General features: G+C 36.8%; 1 protein-coding gene and 1 pseudogene across 14 annotated transcripts in view; one reads left to right on the top strand and one right to left on the bottom strand.

The window, feature by feature from the left end:
* DLG2 (discs large MAGUK scaffold protein 2) overlaps window positions 1-22,456 on the top strand; it is a 2,253,656-nt gene that overhangs the window by 1,037,125 nt on the left and 1,194,075 nt on the right. The window lies entirely within an intron of this gene.
* LOC108177199 (large ribosomal subunit protein uL23 pseudogene) lies at window positions 11,107-11,629 on the bottom strand (annotated as a pseudogene). The gene has a single exon (XR_016213008.1). The product of XR_016213008.1 is annotated as a large ribosomal subunit protein uL23 pseudogene (transcript).

Below are 22,456 nucleotides of genomic sequence, written 5' to 3'. Positions count from 1 at the left end.
AAAAAAAAAAAAAAAAAGGAACTGTCAGCAGTTTCTGAGGCCAGGCCGGGGGGGATCTTGTCATTGACCTAGTAGCTCTTACTTCCCTCCAAACTGGCTTATTCCTTTCTCCCCATTTTCATCAGTAGCAGAGTAGATTTTGTGTCTTTCAGTGTAGATTCTAGCAAGTCACCTAACTTTTGTTCAAAGATAGTTCTGTTTAGATCTCTGGAACCTTCTATGATGGTCATGTTGATGAAGTGTCAGCAGGGGCACATCAGGGAGATTACTGCTAAAAATTTTTTGAAATTATTATATTTTAATTACAAAAGTATATTTATTATAGAATAATAATTATTTAATTATAACCTTTTGCATTAGTTTTCTTTTCATTACTTTACCAAAAGTATCTAACAAAGAAACTTAGGAGGGAAGTGAGTGGATTTAACTCATAGTTTGGAGGTTCACTATCCAAGATTTTGTGGCTAAATCAGCTTAGCTATCTAGTGGCTTTCTCACATATACTTTCTCACAAAAATCAACGAAAGGTACAGTGCTTCTTTTATAATCCTGAAGCATAATAACATTGCTTTTGAAAATAAGCAATAATAGTTAAAAATTGTGACTTTTTGTAGTTTTCAGGTAATGTTCTGAGTGCTTTGTCGGTATTAGCTCATTTAGTTCTCTGATCCCAGTGAAGCAGAATCTATTGTTTTTATACCCGACATACAGATGTGGAATCTGAAACACAGAGAAGTTAAATTTCCTGTGCTTTGGGAGCAGAATATAGAACTCAAGCCCAGCAGTTTGCTGTAGGGTCAGCATTCTAAAACATTCCTATCATTTACCTCTCAGAGATAATTACAAGTTTGTGCCAGAAATGAAACGGCAGGTGGTTTTGTACTATATGTGAAAACACACATAATATTAAGAGGCACTGTAAGAATTAAGAATATAGATTTTGAGACAAAGTGCCTCTGTTTCAATTCAGGTTCTACCATATCCTGTCTGTGTGAACCTGTGGCAAGACACAACCTCTCTATATGTGTTTTTTCATTTATAAAATGGAGGTAATAACAGTAAACATCTCACAGGCTTGTTATGGGAAGAAACATTTATATAGTGCTTCTAACACTGCTTCGCATATACATATAAACATCCAGACTCTTGTTAAATCATTTGTAGCTTCAGTTCCTCTGTGATCCCTCATCACAAACGACACTCTAGGAAACAGCTATCTCAGTGGCAACCAAAGGTGACCAGACACATCCACTAGGTCTGGCGATTTCACTATTGCTGCCCAAGTAAAGAACTGGGCCTCAAGCCTTCATAGTATCTTACGTTTCTGTGAGATCTGCTTTAAAGAGAAGAATCAGCCTTGCCAACTTTCCAAATTTAGCCATAACTGGGTCACCTAAAAAAGTAGTGCACTATTCCCTCAAGTAACCTTTCGCTATGTTAATTTTATATGAAGCATTCCTCACTGAATCTTAGCACATTGTGAATTTCATGAGTCATTGCTTCAAGAAACAAGTGCGTAAAGAATGCTTTTTCAGAAACCATTGTTGGATATGACAGAGCTTGTTCCTGCACTTGGTCAAATCTGTCTCCCTAGGGACTTGTTCCAAAAGTAGGGGGAAAAAGATAAATCAGGGACCCGTGGCCTGCTTTATGGCACAGCAGGTTAAGCTAACAGTTTGGACACCTGAATCCCATATTAGAATGCCTCGGATACAGTCCTGCCTCCACTTCTGATCCAATTTCTTGGTAATATGCCCGTGAGGCAGCAGATGATGGCTCTAGTACTTGAATTCCTGCCATTCTCAGGGGAGACCTGGATGGAATTTCTAGCTCCTAGCTTCAGCCTGACCAGCTGTGACTGTTGCAGGCATCTGGGGGAGTGAACTAGCAGGTGGAAGATCTATCCTACCCCTTTCAGTGTTCCAAATATGCAAATAAATTAAATTTTTTTTCAAAAATATAGAAGTAAGGATAGTGTGTGTATTTTTTCATTTCATATTGTTAAATCTTCAAGAAGAAATTTTGCTTTGGATGAGTTGGGACACATTTCTAACTCTGATCCCTGGCGAATGGCAGGTTCTTGGCTGGGTGCTGTTGGTACAGATAGGAATTTGATCCTGATCCTCTCTCATGCTGATCACATTCCCTAGAGAAATGCTTCTAAGGTGTTGTCTTCAGTTTTGGGCCAGAACCTGATTTTTTCAAGCCTAGCTTGACACATGAGTCATCTATCACAGAGCCCTCCTATGTCTCCAAGCTGAAGAAGTTTTGTTCACAGAGCCTGGCTCTTAGAATCAAGGTTATTTCTTCAGTGAAGCACTATTCTAATTCCATTGGACGAAAGGACATGGGAATAACTTTGAGGGGAAGGACATTAACACCTTTCGAAGACTAGAGAATATTATAGATTAGGTTATCCTACTTTAACATTGAATCAATCCTGTCCAGTGACTGTCTTTTTCATTGTGTATAGGAAATAATACTTGCTAGATAATATTAAGTGAAAATAACATCACTCAAATTGGAGTTAAGGTTAAAGTAGAACCCTGAATTAAACTTAGATCTATCTGATTTCAAGTCCCTGAACTTCCCACTGTAGGAATTATTTCCATTTTAAAGAAAGAGCATATTGAATTTAGAATATTAGAAATCCTTACAGAAAGTTTTATTTAATAGATTTGGAAGCCAGAGTGAGGATTTTTTAAAGTCTACTGGCATCACTTTCTTGCAGAAATAGAATTTACTATTCAGTTACCAAATAATCTTACACCTTTCCTTATGAGAAAACTATTACAATCAGATCTAGTTTAGTTTAAGCAAGGTTATATATCAAGATGTTGAGAGATTTGCTCAACTTTATGGGGTGGAATCAAGATAGGAGCTTGGGAACCTGAGGTATACATGTATACATGTAGTAACTGTCAAATGAAGACAATAATACCTTATTGGTGGAGTTGCATGAAATATGCAGTAGTTATTGTTAACCTGGATTATGGTTGTGGCTCAATAAATTGTATCCCTTACCATTTTGCAGTATTATCTCTGGGAGATTTACTGTTTGAGTAACAAAGGCTTGTCTGAAGACATTTATTGAGCATATTCTCTGTCAGACTTTTTGGGATGCTTGAATAACACTAAAGAATTCAAGATCTAAATGTCCCTGCCCTTTGCCACCTATGATCCTGGTGGATAAGGACAAAAAATTTAAAAAATAGAAATAATTTAGAGACAAATTAAATGATTTTTATTATGACATTTATAATGACTACACTAGGAATTCAGAGAATGTAGAGACAGGTATACACAAGGGCTCTGAAAAGGCAATGTGACATAGAGAGGTTGAAACAAGTCTTTGGGCAGTATTGATGTTACAACAGACAAAAAGAAGAATTTTTTTTATTTTTATTTATTTTTTATTTTTTGACAGGCAGAGTGGACAGTGAGAGAGAGAGACAGAGAGAAAGATCTTCCTTTGCCGCTGGTTCACCCTCCAATGGCCGCTGCGGCCGGCACGCTATGGCCGGCGCACCGCGCTGATCCGATGGCAGGAGCCAGGTGCTTCTCCTGGTCTCCCATGGGGTGCAGGGCCCAAGGACTTGGGCCATCCTCCGCGAATTCTCTTGTGATTTTCCTTTTTTATTTATTTCTTTATTTGTATAGCAAGAGCATATAGGTCATTTTCTTTTCCTCCCCATCCATAATACCAGTGAAGCTGTTTTACTAGATTATAGTAACAGAAGTATAGTATTTATCTTATTAACCTTGCAAAAGGAATTTAGAGAGTTTCACTTGTGTGTCACAATTGCCACTTTATGAATTTATTTACATTTTTACAGCTTTATACTTGTTCTTATTTTAAAGCGAATATAGATATAGCAGCTATTTACAGTAAAATCATGCATGGCTAACATGAAAAATTTGGCAAATGTAGGAAAATATATAGAAAAATATTTTGCACAAGCACCCCACAAGAAGACAATTATAATTTATATTTGGACGATTACCTGCCAGATTTTGGCTTTTATGATAGAATCATGTTTTGTTTATTTTGCATAATAGTGAACACATATAATATACATTTCTGTAATTTTTATTTAACATTGTTACCATATGAGTATAAATTTCATGAATATGCTATGGTTTACTTAACAATTTCCCAAATGCTATGCACTGATATTGTGAATAGCTTCTACTATTAAAATCCTGGAGCTGGTGTTGTGGCATAGTTGGTTAAGCCACCACTGGCAATGCTGGTATCCCATATGAGCACTGGTTCAACTATTTTAGCCTGTTCCACTTCTGATACAGCTCCCTGCTAATACACCTTGGAAGTCAGTGGAAGATAATTCAGTTTGCTTGGGCCCCTCTACCCATGTGGGAGATCTGGAAGAAGTTCCTGGCTCCTGCTTTCTGGCCCAGCCCTAGTCGTTGAGACTTTTTGGAGAATGAACCAGCAGATGGATCTTTCTCTGTTTCTTCCTCTCTCTCAGTAACTCTGACTCAAATAAATAAATAAATCTTTTAAAATTTAAATAAAATAACATGGTATGAAAAATGTTCATTTTTTCTGATTTTTTGTGTGTGTTTTGGGGAATTATTTCATTAACTATACTCTGAGATGTGGAATATGTAGAATTAACTTTTTTGCAGAATTAATGTTTTTTTAGAGGTATTTGAGTAGCCATTATCTTCCAGGTACTATGCTATCGGTGCCTTTAGGGAATGGGCATTTATGCAATGGTTGTCATTGCTTAGGATGTCTGCATTTCATAGCAGAGTACCTGGATCCAGTCCTGGCTTCTCTGCTTCTTTTCCAGTTTTATGCTAATGCACATGCTGGGAGGCAGCAGGTGATTATCCAATTCCTTGAGTCCTGGCCACCCATGTGGGACACACAGATGGAGTCTGCTGATCCATCCTGTTCTAGTCCCAGCCTTTACAGGCATTTGGTGAAAGAATCGGACTATAGAAGAAGATTCTCACTCTCTCTTTCTCCATCTCTCATCTCTCTGCCTTTCAAATAATAATAGCTTTGGATAGCTAACAATTTAGTAGGAAAATAAAGAAAAGTGGAAGGTGATCAGTGTTGAAATTCAGAGAAGGAGTCATTTAGGACTGAATGATGGAGTAAGTCTCTTGTAACAAGGAAGAACTTGAGTGAGGGTTTGAATTGCAAAGTTAGTAATTCCATAGTATGAACACAAGTGCAGAGGTGGGAAAGACAAATATAATAAACGATCAGGAGCAGACCTATTTGCAGGGAACTTCAGGAGCTTTGCAAGCAAATTATAGACCAGAAGCCTAGAAGAGTAAATTGTAGACAGAGGATCATGGATATCATTTTAAGTTTGAGCACCTTTTTACTGGACAGTGAAGAGTTTTCTTTCTCTTTTATTTTTTAAAAGATTTATTTATTTACAGAGAGAGAAAGAGAAAGAGAGAGAGAATCTTTTGTCCATTGGTTCACTCACCAAATGGCTAGAGGATTAGGTCAGTCAGTAACCAGGAGCCAGGAACTTCATCCCGGTCTCCCAAGTGGGTGGCACGGCCCAAGTAATTGGGCCATCCTCCACTGCTTTCCCAGGCACATTAGCAGGAAGCTGAATTGGAAGTGGAGCAGGAAGAACTTGAACCTGAACTAGTGCCTACATGGGATGCTGGCATCGCAAGCAGTAGTTTTACCCACTATGCCACAACACTGACCCCTCTTTGCTTTTTTGAATTCCATAATGTTATAGATTGATCATGAAAATTTGCTTATATCCAAAGATGTCAAATATCATTAACAAAGGGATCTAATTTAAAGCAATGCAGTATTATTTTTATCTATTAGATAAACACCTATTTTTAAAGATTAAAGGTGATTAGTACTTTAAAGGTATTTAATATTTTTTGGTATTTATAAAATAGCTACCAGCTTCACTAAAGTGAAATTAACTTGGCCAAAGCATTCTGGAAAACAATCTGGCACAATATACTAGTATTTGATGTGTGCATTCACCTATACTTGGCAATTCCACATCTAAAAATTAATTCCAAGATTACAATTGCTCAATGCTGAAAAATAACCTTCCATGATATATATATATATATATATATATATTAGTATGTTGTATAAAACTATATAACATTGGTATCAACTGCAAAGTCCATTCTTGGAGTATTTTTTTAACTTACACATTAACTTGTACACACTTATAAGGTGCCATGTAATTGAATTATATTACATATTTTATTGCATAAACTTTTAGCAAAATGCTTTTAGTTGTGGTTTTCCAAAAGGATTAATTATATATTTATGTACTAACCTTGAATAGTGTTTATCATATGTTTTTTTAAAAACAAAAACAGATATGAAATGTTGTTTAACTTCATTTATGTGAAAATAGAATATTTACATAGACAAAAATTATCCAGAAACTTATATACCAAAAAGTTTACCAATAGTTATTACTTCAGAATAGATATAAAAAGGAATTTCACTTGTACCCCAAATGTATCTACATTTCATAAATGAACATATATTTTTAAAGTATTTTGAAAAACTATTTAAAACATTATTAGGGCATAATTTGGCTGCAAGTTTGTGAGTAAATAAAATCAATATAAAGAAAAAAAATGAAAGACAATAACCTCTGAGAAGGCATTACTTATGAGCTGGAGTAGACCTTATGATTTCCCATTACATCCTCTTTCAGTTCAACATAGAACTTAGCAATACTTTTTAGTTTTTTTTTTTTTTTAATGTTACTAACATAAAGGATCTTGCTTATCTTGTTGCATTCTGTATCTCTAGTACTTAGAATACTGCCTGAACGATAGTAGCCTCACATAAATTAGTTCAATATAATGAATGCCAGTTGGAAGGCGATTTCAATAGTCGGTTTCAAAATATAAATACCTACTTCTTGAACCCTACATAATTTAGTACCTAGTAGCTTCTCCAGCTTTGTTATCATCATTATCTATTCCATTCCATACACCCACCCACACATCAGGATCTATGCATATTGAGCTTTCTTCAACTACACTATTATATCCTTCTCTTTATCTTTTAACTATTTGAACTTCTTGGTGAATTAACTGTGATTTTCTTTTTCTTACTCTTGTTTATCCTCTATATTAGAATAATTTAGGCGGGCCGGTGCCGTGGCTCACTAGGCTAATCCTCCACCTAGCGGCGCTGGCTCACTGGGTTCTAGTCCTGGTCGGGGCGCCGGATTCTGTCCCGGTTGCCCCTCTTCCAGGCCAGCTCTCTGCTGTGGCCAGGGAGCACAGTGGAGGATGGCCCAAGTGCTTGGGCCCTGCACCCCATGGGAGACCAGGAGAAGCACCTGGCTCCTGCCTCCAGATCAGCGCCATGTGCCGGCCGCAGTGCGCCAGCCATGGCGGCCATTGGAGGGTGAACCAATGGCAAAGGAAGACCTTTCTCTCTGTCTCTCTCTTTCACTGTCCACTCTGCCAAGAATAACTTAGCAGTATTACTCGTTAAGGTCACAGGCCCTAAAGTTAAATGTTAGATTACATATGTACCATTATAATGCCAAAGTAATTCTGCTAAAATATTCTTATCTGTAAAGTGAGACTAATAGTACTTATTCCATAAGGTTTTTGTGCAAATTGGTAAATTAATATAGGAAAATCATTAGGAATAGTTCATTGTACATGGTAGCAGTTTAGTATTACATGTAGAGAGGAGGTTAATGATGACATTTGTGTTGTAGACCTTGTGGTGATAGTGATGTCAACATTTTGTGAAACCTTCTTTATCACAGAATGAGGTAGATAATATTCTTCCATTGCCAATTTGTTTGCCTTTAGATGATACTAGAATATAAGCTTCATGGGATTGGAGGCTGAGGCCATTAAGTTCATCAGAGTACCTATAACACCTAGTACAGTGTCTGGCAGATAGTAGTTATTTAATAAATGTCTACGAAGTGGCTAAGGTGGATAATCTGGTATAAAACGATGAAGGAGCTAAGATGTATTGTGAGAACTGACAACATAACGGCAAAGAGTAGAATGAAGTGGCAAAGATGAATCACTTTCAGGGGTTGGGGACTAGGAAAATGATGAAACCATTAAGAAAATGGAATAAAGCTGAGTGACTGATCTTGGCCCTTACTCATGACCCCTACAGATTATCTTTTATCTGTGTACTTCCATGGTTATCATAAAGAACTCTTAGACTGATAACATCCTGTCATATTTAGTACTTTATGTTCTTCAGATGAGATGAGCAAACTCATCTGAGTTTGATGAAATTCAGAGGTAAATTTCTTGCTCTAGGTCATATTCCCAGTAGAAAGGATGTATTTGAATTATTAATTTGTTCATTTAGAAATATATATATACATATATTCATGATACTCAGCATATAATATATACATGGCCTATTATGTGCTGGTATCATGATCTGGGCATAGAGAGATGCAAATAACCTGACTACAACCTTTTCACAGCTCAATATTTATTGATAGAGACAATTACATCAATAAGTTCCAGATAGGTTGACAAAACACCTAAGAATTCCAATCATATCTTCTGGGACGACCATGGACCCATGGAAAGAGCAATTTATTCTCAGTAGAAGACTTAAAGGAGGTTTTCCAGTGATGCATTTAACCTAGGCTTTTGTGTTATTCATTTTTAAATATCTTCTTACATTTTATTTCTTTCAAAGATAAGCTGGATTTTATTCTAAATTAGAATTTTCTAATTTTGCTAATGTGTCTGTAAAAGACTATTATATAATGCGAGTCTGTCATTTAGTTTTGGGTTTTAGTTTCCTGTAAATTGTTTTGTACTTTTTTCTTTCTTTTTTTAATTTAACTTAGCAACAGTAATTCTCTGTTGTGAAGAAACACCGAATGAATTAGTATTCAAGGTGACAGTTGTTAGCAGACTTTTAAGATTTTTTGCAGAGCTGATAACATGCTGAGGAAACTGACTTTTTAAAGCAAAATAAAAAGTAGAATCCAAATGAGAATATTCTAGAGCCCCAAGTTGATTGCTCTAGTTCCCCATTGTACCTTTAAAGGGAAATGAAAACAAAATCAAATTACACCTGAATCTTGGTGATAATAGGAAAATAGATTGTTTTAATGTGTGAAGATAGGGTCACTGGTATATGGTATAAGGAATTAAATGGAGATAGAAAATAGAATCAAAAGGTTTATGAGTTGAAAGGAAAACAAGTATAAGGCAGTATAATCTTTTGATTGTCTCTTTCTTACTTATTTAGAAATTGACAGGAAGAGTGAATAGATTGCTTGGTATCACAAGGGTTCTGTTGCTTAATATTGTTACTTAATACTTTCCTATTATTTAATAGCTTTATGAAATTGAACTGCTTTTTTTAAATAGAGTGGAGAAATTGAAGAAATAATAAGCATTTCATAGAGTTGTTGAGAGATTGTAAAAAGATAATGCAGTTAAAGTGCTGGCCTCTCTACTCCTCCAACTCTAGGGAAAGCATTAAGATTTTTAATACAAGTGGGTGGCCACATCTGTGTTTCCCATTGCTTTGTTCCTAGTGCCTAGCACAGTACTTGACATCTAAAAGGCACTCAGTAATTATTTGTTGAATGAATTCTGAACCTGGCTTTCCTGATGCCTTTATACTATCTGATGGACCCCCTGAAGATGTTTGAATTCTAGACGTCTGGTATTTATAGCACTCTACTAACAAAAGAGTAAATTGAAACCTTGAATGGCCCAGGATTACAGAAATGAAAAGACTAGTATGTTAAGTCCATTTGCGACTCAGGTTTCATAACTGAATGTCCACTCTATTTTCTACTACAACTCTTTAAAAAAATTAGTAAGGAATGTGTTTTTCCAGCATTCTAACTACAAATATGCTCATTCAAGGGAATTTATATATATATATATATATATATGTAATTTATATAGGATTATCAGAATAATTTGTTTTACTTGCCTCTTTCACTTAATGTCACCATAATTATTCTGTCATTTAATATTCCTTTAAAATGTTTTAATCATTGATTAGAATTCAATTCGACGAAGGTATCAGATCTTGTTATTTCTTATTGTATTTTTAGGCAATTTCCAGTTTCTCACTGTCATAAATAATGCTCTCAAACATATTTTTGTATAATTGTCTGTCTTGTCTTCTGATCATTTACTTAGAATAAGTTGTTAAATTTGAAATGATGGCTGTGTCAAAGGTTAAAATTATTTTTAAAGCCTAAAATGATAAATAGCGTTCATGCATTTCTTTCCAGAAAGCATTTACTAACTTCTTTCTCCAAAGAGCAATATCTGTGGGTGTTTTTTCCAATGCTTCTTAATTCCATAATGATAGCTATTTTTATTTCCAGAAAGATGTGTCCATATTGAAGGACAATTTTCTTTTTCCCCCATAACGATTCTTTCAGAGGCAAATGCATCACAGCAGCTTCCAGAATAACCTGTCAACACCAAACATCATTCTCATTATCCTTGCTTGATAATGCATGCTGATTACCTGTGTACAATCTCAATAAAAACAATAGCAGTAATAGCATCACCGTAGCTGAGTCACTACCTTCATACACATAATCAGGCATAATGAAGAGAATAAAGATCTTCTTTAAAATATTCATATAGAAAGATGGTCTACTATAAGACATTTTACTTTCTGGTAAGTTATTTATCATTTGGGCATTGGATCTTCTGTTGTAATCATCTAAACCTTTATTGAATACCTACCATATTCCAGATCTGGAGGATAAATGATAAGAGACAATGCTTTCTTTTTTCTTATACTATAACAAATGGCGAGAAGCTCTGGTTTAATTTTACACATTTTTTTTTCCAGGATATGAACAGTTCTCTGTTGTTATTTGAGAGACATCTAAGAATGCTAAGCTAGGTTAAAAACAAAGAAACTCATAATTTCTGGTTTACTTTTGCTAAAAAGTGAGATTTTGATATTAAATACTTGCTATACATTCCCTTTTTACATTCCTAAGAATGGGTTTGACAAAATAATAAGGAAGACATATGAAAAGAGCTCACCTTTGGAGACAGATGTGTTTTCTAGTTGTAGCCCCATGACCAGCTTATGTATGGAACAAGAGTCTTCTTTTTTTTATGGTGAAAAAACATATATTTAGAATTAGCCAGCTGGACTCCGTTCAGATGATCCCAATTTTGTTGGCAACGTCCAGAGCATCATAGTCAGGAGCCAGCTGCACACACGCCTTCTTCTCTCCGTCAGGGCTGATCAGGGTGTTGACTTTGGCCACATCAATGTCATAGAGTTTCTTCACAGCTTGTTTGATCAGATGCTTGTTGGCCTTGACATCCACAATGAACACCAGTGTGTTGTTGTCTTCTATCTTCTTCATGGCTGACTCCGTGGTCAGGGGGAACTTGATGATGGCATAGTGGTCAAGCTTGTTTCTCCTGGGGGCGCTCTTCCGAGGGTATCTGGGCTGCCGTCGGAGGCGTAGTGTCTTGGGCCGCCGGAAGGTGGGGGACGTGCGGATCTTCTTCTTCTTGTGGCTGTGGACGCCTTTCAGCACTGCCTTCTTGGCCTTCAAGGCCTTCGCTTTGGCTTCGACTTTAGGAGGGGCAGGAGCTTCCTTCTTCGCCTTCGGCGCCATCTTGGTGAAAAGGCTGGAACAAGAGTCTTAACCACAATATTCCTGAATTTGCTAATCTATAGAAAATAATCACAGGGTTGGAGCTGTGGCGTAGTAGGTTAAGCTTCCACCTGTGGTGCCAGCATCTTATATGGGTGCTGGTTTGAGTACTGGCTGCTCCATTTTTGACCCAGTTCCCTGTTGATAGCCTGGGAAAGCAGTAGAAGATGGCTCAAGTCCTTGGGCTCTTGCACCCATGTGGTAGACCCCAAAGAAGCTCCTGGCTCCTGACTTCAGATCAGCACAGCTCCGGCCATTGCAGTCATTTGGGAGGTGAACCATTGGATGTAAGACCCCTCTCTTCCTCTCCCTCTCTCTCTGTAACTCTGCCTATCAAGTAAATAAATAAATCTTTATAAAAATCAAAATTACAATTCTGCTCTCCTACAGGATTGTTGTTAAGAACGAAGAGGGAGGAAATGACAGATAAATATTTAAAAACTCTACACAAATGCTTAGGATTGAGGTTAAAATTTCTTTTTTCTCATGGTGATATGTTGACCAGGGACTCAGACAAGTCCTAACCCTTCCCTGCAACGTGTCCTCCTTCCCAGGGGATTTCTAATTAAGAAATTTATACATAAGAGATAGAACCCCCGTTGTCCTCAGAATAGTGTGTTATAACAAAAGACTGCATGCTCCCAAGGCACAGTGCTGGTGAAAGGTGAGAAAGCTACTGGGACTTAAGCCTCGAGGTGTAAGTTAGGCATCCCAGCACCTCCTTTATGAAACTACAATACCGGAATACACCAAATTCAGGTGCAGAACATAAGAGATAGGAAGAGTCAGACATAGACAGTCTCCCCAGAGAAGAACCCTCTGCTTACTTCTCCATAGCAAAAGCATAACAGTAAGAAAGAGAAGATTGGTCCAAACATCTAGAGCAAAGCTCATTCTATCTAGATGGACCTGTAATACGCAGCAAGAATAGAAGGAGGAGTTCCACCTGTGAGCACCGACCTGTGAAGTAGTAGTAAAACCATGACTAGTGAATGACCCAAGATCTGAGTTAGAATATTTTTAAAAGAAGTAGAGAAGTCAAAATATGAACAGAGTTCCTACATGCTGGTGTTTTTAACAGTTTGGTTATGTATTGTGCTTGAGAAAAGGTTCTCAAATTCAATGATGGATGGAATTAGGTGAAATGGAAAGAGTTAAATGGGATTAGCCAAATAGATCATGAATACAAAATGAAACCACCTCGGGGGTGTTAGAAGATGCTGATTTCTGAACCTACCCGCAAAAAGCCTGATTTAATTGATCTCCATTGCAGTTTTATGTTAGGTTTTTTTGTTTTGTTTGTTTTAAACTCCCAGGTTGTTTTAATGTGAAGGTAAAATTGAACATTGACTTCTAAGATGCATAGGTACTTTTCATCTAAACAAATATATGACCCAGAAATACTGATAAGTTAAAAGCAATTCCTTACATTACAAGATTATCTTTTATCTTCAAGTTGATTCTTCTACAGAGTTCCCTTCAATATCTGTTTTCTCTAACGCATTTGGAGGAGGGTTACATTTATCACAATTATTGAGAGATTTATCTACAAGTTTTGATTAGATACCAAAGAGTTTTCAATTTAAGATTTTTAGTGATAGAGGAGTACTGAATTTGGAGTTAAGGAACCTGCACTCTACTCCTGGATTCTAGAAGTGCTAGTTGGTTATCTCTGAGCAAAATTCTTAGTCCTCTATTCAGTGGAAAAAGAGTTTGGGCAAGGCTTCTGTAAAAACAGCATGGCCCAACACAAAACACACCCTATGGGATCAGACATACCACTGTCTAAAATCTAGCTTAGCCAATCTCTCTGCAGCTTTGAACACCTTAATAAAACTTTCTGAGCTTCCATTTCACCATTTGTTAAAAGGCAAGGTAACAGTTACCTTATTGAGATTTCATAAATATGTAAGAAAAAATATATATTGACTAAGCCTTACTTTTTTTAGTTACTATTGCTATTTTTATAAACACACTTTCCAGCTCTGGAATTAGGTGAAATTAGGTCACTTTCCTTCCACATATATTTTGCAAGTGCTGTTCTATCATTTATTTAAGTGCGTCTCTACATCCTACCATATTCTGTTCTGATTTGTAACTAACTAATGGGTAGGGTATGATCAATCAAATTGACTTTATGACCAACTAATTTTTTGCTATCTACAGTTCAAAAAAAATTTTCTCTGAAATGCATCCCCCAATAATTCCACTACTCGTTGGAAAGCTAAAGTTAAAGTTCTCTGTTCAAATAATGTTGGAAAAGTTTGTATAATACATTTACTTCTTGGAGATCTTCTTCTGCAGTAATATTATAGTCTTCAAAAATCCTTATGGTTACCCCCACCATTAACCCCATACCAGATATATATATATATATATGAATTTGAATCTTTGATTCGTTCTATCTTCCATTTCCACTTTCACTCAGTGCTTTCAATATTCACCTAAACTATCTAGTACTCCAAGCCCTTAATTGCTTGACCTTTTCATGTTAAGTGATCTTTGTTTTTGTTCTTTTTTTTTTTTTTTTTTTTTTTTTTTGACAGGCAGAGTTAGGCAGTGAGAGAGAGACAGACAGAGAGAAAGGTCTTCCTTTCCATTGGTTCACCCCCAAAATTGCCGCTAAGGCCAGCGTGCTGCGCCAATCTGAAGCCAGGAGCCAGGCACTTCCTGCTGGTCTCCCATGCGGGTGCAGGGCCCAAGCACTTGGGCCATCCTCCACTGTCTTCCCGGGCCACAGGAGAGAGCTGGACTGGAAGAGGAGCAACCAGGACAGAATCCGGTGCCCCAACCAGGACTATAACCCGGTGTGCTGGCGCCGCAGGCGGAGGATTAGCCAAGTGAGCCATGGCGCCGGCCTCTTTTTCTTAACTCCAGATCAGCTACCCTCGTCTGCAAATAACACCTGGATTTGTCATCACAAACAATTGTACCTGTTTTGAAATCTTCATGTGACTCTTTACCATATTCTGTATTTCCAGCTTACTCACTCACGTACTCCTATTGCCACAATTCATTATTGCATGAAAATTTCTAATCCATTGAAATAGATTCTATCCATCCTTCAATATATTCTTAAATTCATTTGTCTTATGCTGTCTAGGTTCCATCGCATGTCACTATAATAATTCCTCTCCCTCTCAAACAATGATCTTTGTCCAAACTTCATTAATTAAAAAAGATATAATTTTTACCTCCCACATCTTTTCCCACCAATCTCAATTCCTTACCTTCTTCACCTGCCTTCTGCTCCCTTTTTATCACATTGAAAGAGTTTCTCCTCTTCTCACGGTCCTGTTTAGTGTTTATACTTGTGATGCCAGCCCCTTTTGCCATCTCAAAATTTTGGAGATTTTTAATATTTAGCTTTATTACTTTGGCCATGTCTGAAATAATTGAAAAATCTAAGTAAAATGCATTGATATATAAAGGGGTTTTTGTACTCAGCTTTTTTGAACTATTGGACACATTCAGACATCAACCACTCCATCTTACCCCTTTTTTCATCTCTCAGAAGGACCTCTATACCTGTTACCAAACCCCATCAAAGTAAGTCCCTAAGACCTCACTTATTTTTGGTTTTAGTTTTTCACAATTTACTGGGAATGGTTTATTGCTTCATGTACTAGATTTGTTTTTTAATCTCAAAGATTTTTAAATTATGAAGTCTTCCTATTTATAGCCCCTATCGTTTTCCTAATCTTTGAAAGTCAGACATAACTCCCCATCACCAAAGGGAAATGCTTTTTTGAAGAAAAGTTTATCATGAAGATTTTCAAACACACTTCATCATAAAGAAAACAAAGTGATTAACTCCTGTTTTCACATCCTTGTTTTATCTCCCCACTCCTTTCCATTTATTTGAATGTCTATTTGATAGAATAGCTTAAGGCATGTCATTCTACCCCCAAAAATACATCACCATGCTTTTCTAAAATATATTATTTTAATATGAGTAAAATATAATTACCGAACTAAATGAAATTAACAATGATTTATGAATATATTTTTATATTATGTCCTTGCTTAGTATTTCCAAAATATCTTAAAATATCTTTTGTACAGTTGGTTTGTTTTAATTTGGATCCAACCAAGATTTATATGGTATTTATTTATTCATCTTTATTTTATTCAGAAGGCTGATAGAAATCTTCTATCTGCTGGTTTACTTTCCAAATTCACAAAATAGCCAGGGCTGGGCTAGGATGAAACCTGGACCCAGGACTCTATCTAGGTCCTCCACCTGGGTGGCAGGTACTCCAAAACTTGAACTGTCATCTTCTGCTTCCCAGTATATGCAGAAAGCTAGATCAGAGGTGAGTAGTAGGACTCAACCCAGGCACTGTGATAGTAGATGTAGGAGTCCCAAGCGATGACTTAAGTTGATCCAAGTGTCTGTCCCTATTAATTTACTTTTATTTATTTGAAGGACATGGGAGACAGACAGAGAGAGAGAGAGAGAGAGAGAGAGAGACACTGACACTTCTATTCCCTGGTTTATTCTCCAAAAAGTCAGGACTATACCAGGCCAAAGCAGAGAGCAGAGGAATCACTCAGTCTCCCATGTAAGTGGCAGGAGTACAAGTTTTGAGCCTTTATCTGCTGTATCCCAGAGTGTGTATTAGTAGAAAACTGGAATTGTAAGCAAAGGTAGGACTTGAACCCAGGCACTGTGACATGGAAGGCAGGTGTTCAAAGTGCAAATTTAACTGCCATTCCAAATGCTTGGCCCCAAGATCTATGTATTGTCTATGGTTGGTATAACCTTAAGTGTTATCTGACAATTTCCCCTGCTTTTATTTTATGCCTTTTAAATTAGCTAGGAAACACATACTGGAGAATTTCTCATACTCTGGATTTAACTAGGGTTATTCTCATAATACTACTGATTTACTTATTTTTTCTTTCTCTGCTTCTCTCACATTTCCCCCTGAAACTGGCTATTCAGGGTAGGGGTCACATTTCATTGAATATTTTTTCCCCCTTCAAATAACGGGACTACTTCTAGGTGGGGCTGGATATTTCCACATTGAGTCACATGATGCTTTTTGTCTCAATTTTTTTTAACTTTTATTTAATGAATATAAATTTCCAAAATACAGCTTATGGATTACAATGGCTTCCCCCAATAACGTCCTTCCCACCCGCAACCCTCCCCTTTCCTACTCCCTCTCCCCTTCCATTCACATCAAGATTCATTTTCTATTCTCTTTATATACAGAAGATCAGTTTAGCATACATAAAGTAAAGATTTCCACAGTTTGCTCCCACACAGAAACATAAAGTGAAAAATACTGTTTGAGTACTAGTTATAGCATTAAATCTCAATGTACAGCACACTAAGGACAAAGATCCTACATGAGGAGTAAGTGCACAGTGACTCCTGTTGTTGACTTAACAAATTGACACTCTTGTTTATGGCCTCAGTAATCACCCTAGGCTCTTGTCATGAGCTGCCAAGGCTATGGAAGGCCCCTGAGTTCACCGACTCTGATCATATTTAGACAAGGCCATGGTCAAAGTTTAGTCATGCTGTAATTAATGGCTAGATAGATTCAGAAGGTGTTGGCCTAATCCATCCATTACAAAGTTCAAAAGCAAAGTTTTCAGATTGATTTTATGTACATCTAATGACTCTGACTGCTGCTCTAATGGTTTGTGACTGCCACAGCCATATCATCTAGCCTTCCTTTTGGAAAGTATCTGAATTTTACAAATAATACAATACTAGAGACTGGAAGAATGTATATATTTATCTCCTTTAATAGACATCATTTCTACCACTACTAGCCTCATTTTTCTCATGGAAAGAAAATATTTTGATATAATTTTTGGATTCTATCATTTGTAGAACCCAGTTTGAGAAAAATTAAATGCTTTTGAAATCAGTATCAATTTTTAGGAAATAAATATATATTTGGATTATAATAATAGTGGTTATAAGGGAGAGAGCTTCCCCTCTCATCATCATTCCTTGTAACTAATGCTTACTTTCCTTTCTTCTCAGTTATTCTCTAAAGCTCCATGATTCCAAGAGATTCAGTCTTTCAATATCATCACAGAATCTGCAATACCCAACTCCATACCTGGTACCTAGGAGGTCTTACAGACATAGTATTTTGAATTATTGATCAGGAAAGTGAAGATTTTCATAAAATACAGTACTCAGTTTAACTCTCATTAAGAGCATTAATCCCAAAATCAAGATTTAATTGAGAATCATCTAGTCTGTATCTAAAGCTTTTGGTGGTAAAAATTCAGTGGTCCTTTAGCTTCTGCCAGAGCTCCACCCATGAAGGACAGCACAAACCTTCTCAGTTACTGCATGCTCCATTTAGTCATAGTGCTGATTGTTCTTACGTTGGTCTGATAATTGCCACTCACACCTTTTCTTTCCTTTAGGAATTTAAACAGAAGAAGGCTGAGATTTATGTTATAAAATGGGGAATGTTGTGTTATCAGTTTTACACTTATGTAAATGATGAGAAACATTTGTAGTTTGCAGTTTGCCTAATACATATTTTATCCCCCCCAAAGATAGCCAATGATAGGTGCATGTAGGAAAGAATAAAATATTAAACAATCATCTCATATATATATACATATATATTTCAAATTCCTCCGAGAGTTCCTTGTATTTTTCTATATTAATATTCCTTTAACTTTTACCCCTACGATGCTGTATTTGTGTAAGATTTCTTTTGGTTAATTTCCCCACTCTACAGTCTGGGTTTTAAACAACTCCAATTACTTCTTTAAAATTAAACATAAAAAATAGACCATAAAAATTATTATGCCTTCATATTTCAAAACTAATCTTCAATATATGACTTCAAACCAAGAACACACCTGGAATACTGGATGATTTTGTGCCATTATTTCTTCTTTTGTGCTCTTATTTATATTTAAAGACAGCATATTAAGCTTTCATCAGCCAGTCTGAATGAAGCTTGAAAGAGCTTCAGGAAGAATTGAGATAGGAATAACCTGTGAAATTATTACCATCTTGAATCGAGTATCGAGTGGTGATTCTTCTTTGTAAAATCTGTCTGATGTCTGTGTGACTCCCCTACTGGATTAGGCATTGTAGTTTCTTGCATGTTTGTTTCATTCCAAAAAGCAGAAAACAAGTTCTCTCTTTATGAAAGAGTTTTACCTGTGCAAGAGGTAGTTTTACAATGGCTATACTTCTCAATAAGATACTTTTGATAGTATCCTAAAAGAAAATCCCTAAATAAAACTTTTGTACCATAACAGGTATGAGATACCCCCTTAAAAATTCAAAATAAATATCATTTTACATATCCAATTTATAAAGAACTGCTGTGATTTTTATGATCTACATTTTTGATCTACTTTTTGCATGAAGGTCATCTACATTATCCCAAAGAACTTTCATAACAGCAGTTGATTTAAATACCGAGTTTATATTTTGGAAAGGTGCCCAGGTGTCCTGAGATAGGAGGTTTTCTCTAAACCAATAAAGATCACATGATGTTCCATGCTGTTACTAAATAATCCCATATGCCTAGTTGTATCCATGGAAACCTACAATGGTCCCATAATTGTAATGGGCTCCAAATGGTCTCTCTGTAGCAGGTCTTTCCACCTCCAGTCTGTCACTTACACTGCCATCAGTGATTTTTCTGTAAGACAAATATAGCACGTCATTCCCTATTTTATACTTCATAAATCTCAAAGTCATTGCCGTACATGTCATTTAAAGATCTTACATGTATTGCCTAGTCTAATTTCCCAGTCTCATGTTCTGTTAGTCTAGCTCATATCCCACACATAATTTTCTTTGTACTGCTGATTTGCTTCCATATGCCCTTTTCTCATGATTTCTTCTGTTTGTCATCATTTTTTCTTCCTAATAAATTCTTCAATTATTTTAAAAACTCAACTGAAATTGTACTTCTTGAATGAGGCCTTTGTTGGCATAACAAATAGAGTAGTCACTTCTTTTTTTGCATCCCCTTACTCCCAAGACCAGACACACAGAATATAATATGCTCAATGAATGTTGAGGCATGAATGAATATCATCTTAGAATGCAAACTGATGTTTTCTTGCCTTCTTTTGGATGCTGTGTGATTATTAATGAAGAGAATCCTGGGAAAAGAAAACCCATCCATAGATGAACTGTACAGTTCACACAAAAGCTAAATAAATAGGAACATTTCTTGTGGAATCTTCAATTTTTCCCACACCAAGTCTCCTTTTTCTCATTCTGCAAATGTGCCCATTTTTTTATTTTCTTTTTTTAAAAAGATTTATTTATTTATTTGAAAGTCAGAGTTACATACAGAGAGGAGAGGCAGAGAGAGAGAGGTCATCCATCGGCTGTTCACTCCCCAATTGGCTGCAATGGCCAGACTGGTGATGATCTGAAGCCAGGAGCCCGGAGCTTCTTCCTTGTGTTCCCACACGGATGCAGGGGCCCAAAGACTTGGGCCACCTTCCACTGCTTTCCCAGGCCATAGCAGGGAGCTGGATCAGAAATGGAGCAGCTGGGACTCAAACCAGCATCCATATGGGATGCTGGCATTGCAGGTGGCAGCTTTACCCACTACGCCACAGTGCCAGCCCCCTACTTCTTTTTCAAGCTATGAAATCCTCTCTTAAACCATCCTTTCCATCCACTAAGCTACACCCTTACTCGCACTTCCATTATCACCTAATTTCTTGAAAGAAAAAGTCTGCTTGGCATCTCTCTGGAAAATTAATTAGTGTTAGATGGGGAAAAGCAGTGTTCTAAAGTGAAATAAATTTAGCAAGCACTGGATTAAACATTAAACAGGTTTCTTTGTTGAATGCTTGCTCAGTGTTCAATATGCTAATACCACTGAAAAGGGACAAAATATGCTTCCCAGTTTACTTGGCTATGGGGAGAGACTCAAGAGACTAGCATTCTGCTGGTCTACACGTATTTCCTTTCACTTTCTCTTAGCTCCCAATTTAGTTCAGTGAATTCTGCTTTATGTCCACATCATATAGTTTAAACCATTCTCAGAGAAGTCACTATAACTCACTAAACCTTAAACTCAACAGGTTTCAGTTTTTATTAAACTCTGCTTCACCTGGGAAGCATTAAAATTCCTGCTTTCTGGGTCCTTGCAGATCCTGATTGATTTGATTTAATATGCAACCAGGGCATCAGAATCTATAAACTCTTCCCAGGTAATTCTAAATGCAATGACACTTGATTACTGTTGCCTATTGCCTCAAGTTCTCAGTGAAGTGCTTTAGGATAAAGACATAAATAAGGCACAGTCTTTTCCCTAATGGGTATTAAAATATAATAGAGAAAGACAATGGGTATGCCATACAGCGATACATATTGTAATGTTTATAACATACATCTCATGGAGTCTATGGAAGCACGGACAAAATCAGAATCCATTTTCCCTGGAGAATTGGATGGATAAGAAAGCTTTTGTGGAGAAAGTCCATCATAAGATAGCATTTGTTAGGCAGGCAAGTGTGCATTTGGGGAAGGGCATTTTAGGTGTGTGACAAAAGCATGGAGCATAGGATTATTGTTGGTGGGGGGAATTGTGACAAAATGTTACATCTTATAAAATGACGGAGGGGGAAGGGATGAAAGATGACACAGGAAGTTTTATGTGGAACTTTCATGCTGAATAGTTTTCTACAATATTAATTAATGGTGGACTCTACTGTGAGAGAATTGAGTAAGTCTTGTGGTATTTCAGTCAGAGAGCTTCGTGGTCCAGTTTGCCTTTCTGATTTCTCACATCACTTTTTCCCTAATCTGTAAACTGTAAGAGCAGGCCCATGTCTCATTTGCCTCTGTGCTCCCATCGGCCACCATAGAATTTAAATTTCTGTTATTATTTTTTTTAAACTTTTATTTAATGAATATAAATTTCCAAAGTACGACTTATGGATTACAATGGCTTCCCCCCCATACCGTCCCTCCCACCCACAACCCTTCCCTTTCCCACTCCCTCTCCCCTTCCATTCACATCAAGATTCATTTTCGATTATCTTGATATAGAGAAGATCAGCTTAGTATACATTAAGTATGGATTTCAACAGTTTGCTCCCACACAGAAACATAAAGTGAAAAATAATAGATGATTTTTTTAAATGATGATGAAATCAGATCAGACCTATTGTCATGTTTAATCCCAGTGAGAGTCAAGTTGGGAATTGATAATTTCTTTTTCTTTTTTTTTTTTTTTTACAGAGGATCAGTTTAGTATGCATTAAGTAAGGATTTCAACAGTTTGCACCCCATAGAAACACAAAGTGAAATATATTGTTTGAGTACTCGTTATAGCATTAAATCTCAATGTATAGCACATTAAGGATAGAGATCCTACATGAGGAGTAAGTGCACAGTGACTCCTGTTGTTGACTTTACCAATTGACACTCCTGTCTATGGCATCAGTAATCTCCCTATGCTCCAGTCATGAGTTTCCAAGGCTATGGAAGCCCTCTGAGTTCTCCGACTCTTATCTTGTTTAGACAAGGTCATAGTCAAAGTGGAGGTTCTCTCCTCCCTTCAGAGAAAGGTACCTCCTTCTTTGAAGACCTGTTCTTTCCACTGGGATCTCACTCACAGAGATCTTTTGCCAGAGTGTCTTGGCTTTCCATGCCTGAAATACTCTCATGGGCTTTTCAGCCAGATCCGAATGCCTTTAGGGCTGATTCTGAGGCCAGAGTGCTATTTAGGACATCTGCCATTCTATGAGTCTGCTGAGTTTCTCACTTCCCATGTTGGATCACTCTCCCCTTTATTTACTCCATCGGTTAGCGTTAGCAGGTA

Source organism: Oryctolagus cuniculus, chromosome 1 (genome assembly GCF_051225735.1).
Source record: "Oryctolagus cuniculus isolate XC-2025 breed Fujian yellow rabbit chromosome 1, ASM5122573v1, whole genome shotgun sequence".
Lineage (NCBI taxonomy): Eukaryota > Metazoa > Chordata > Mammalia > Lagomorpha > Leporidae > Oryctolagus > Oryctolagus cuniculus.
This window is presented reverse-complemented; position numbering and strand designations above follow the sequence as displayed.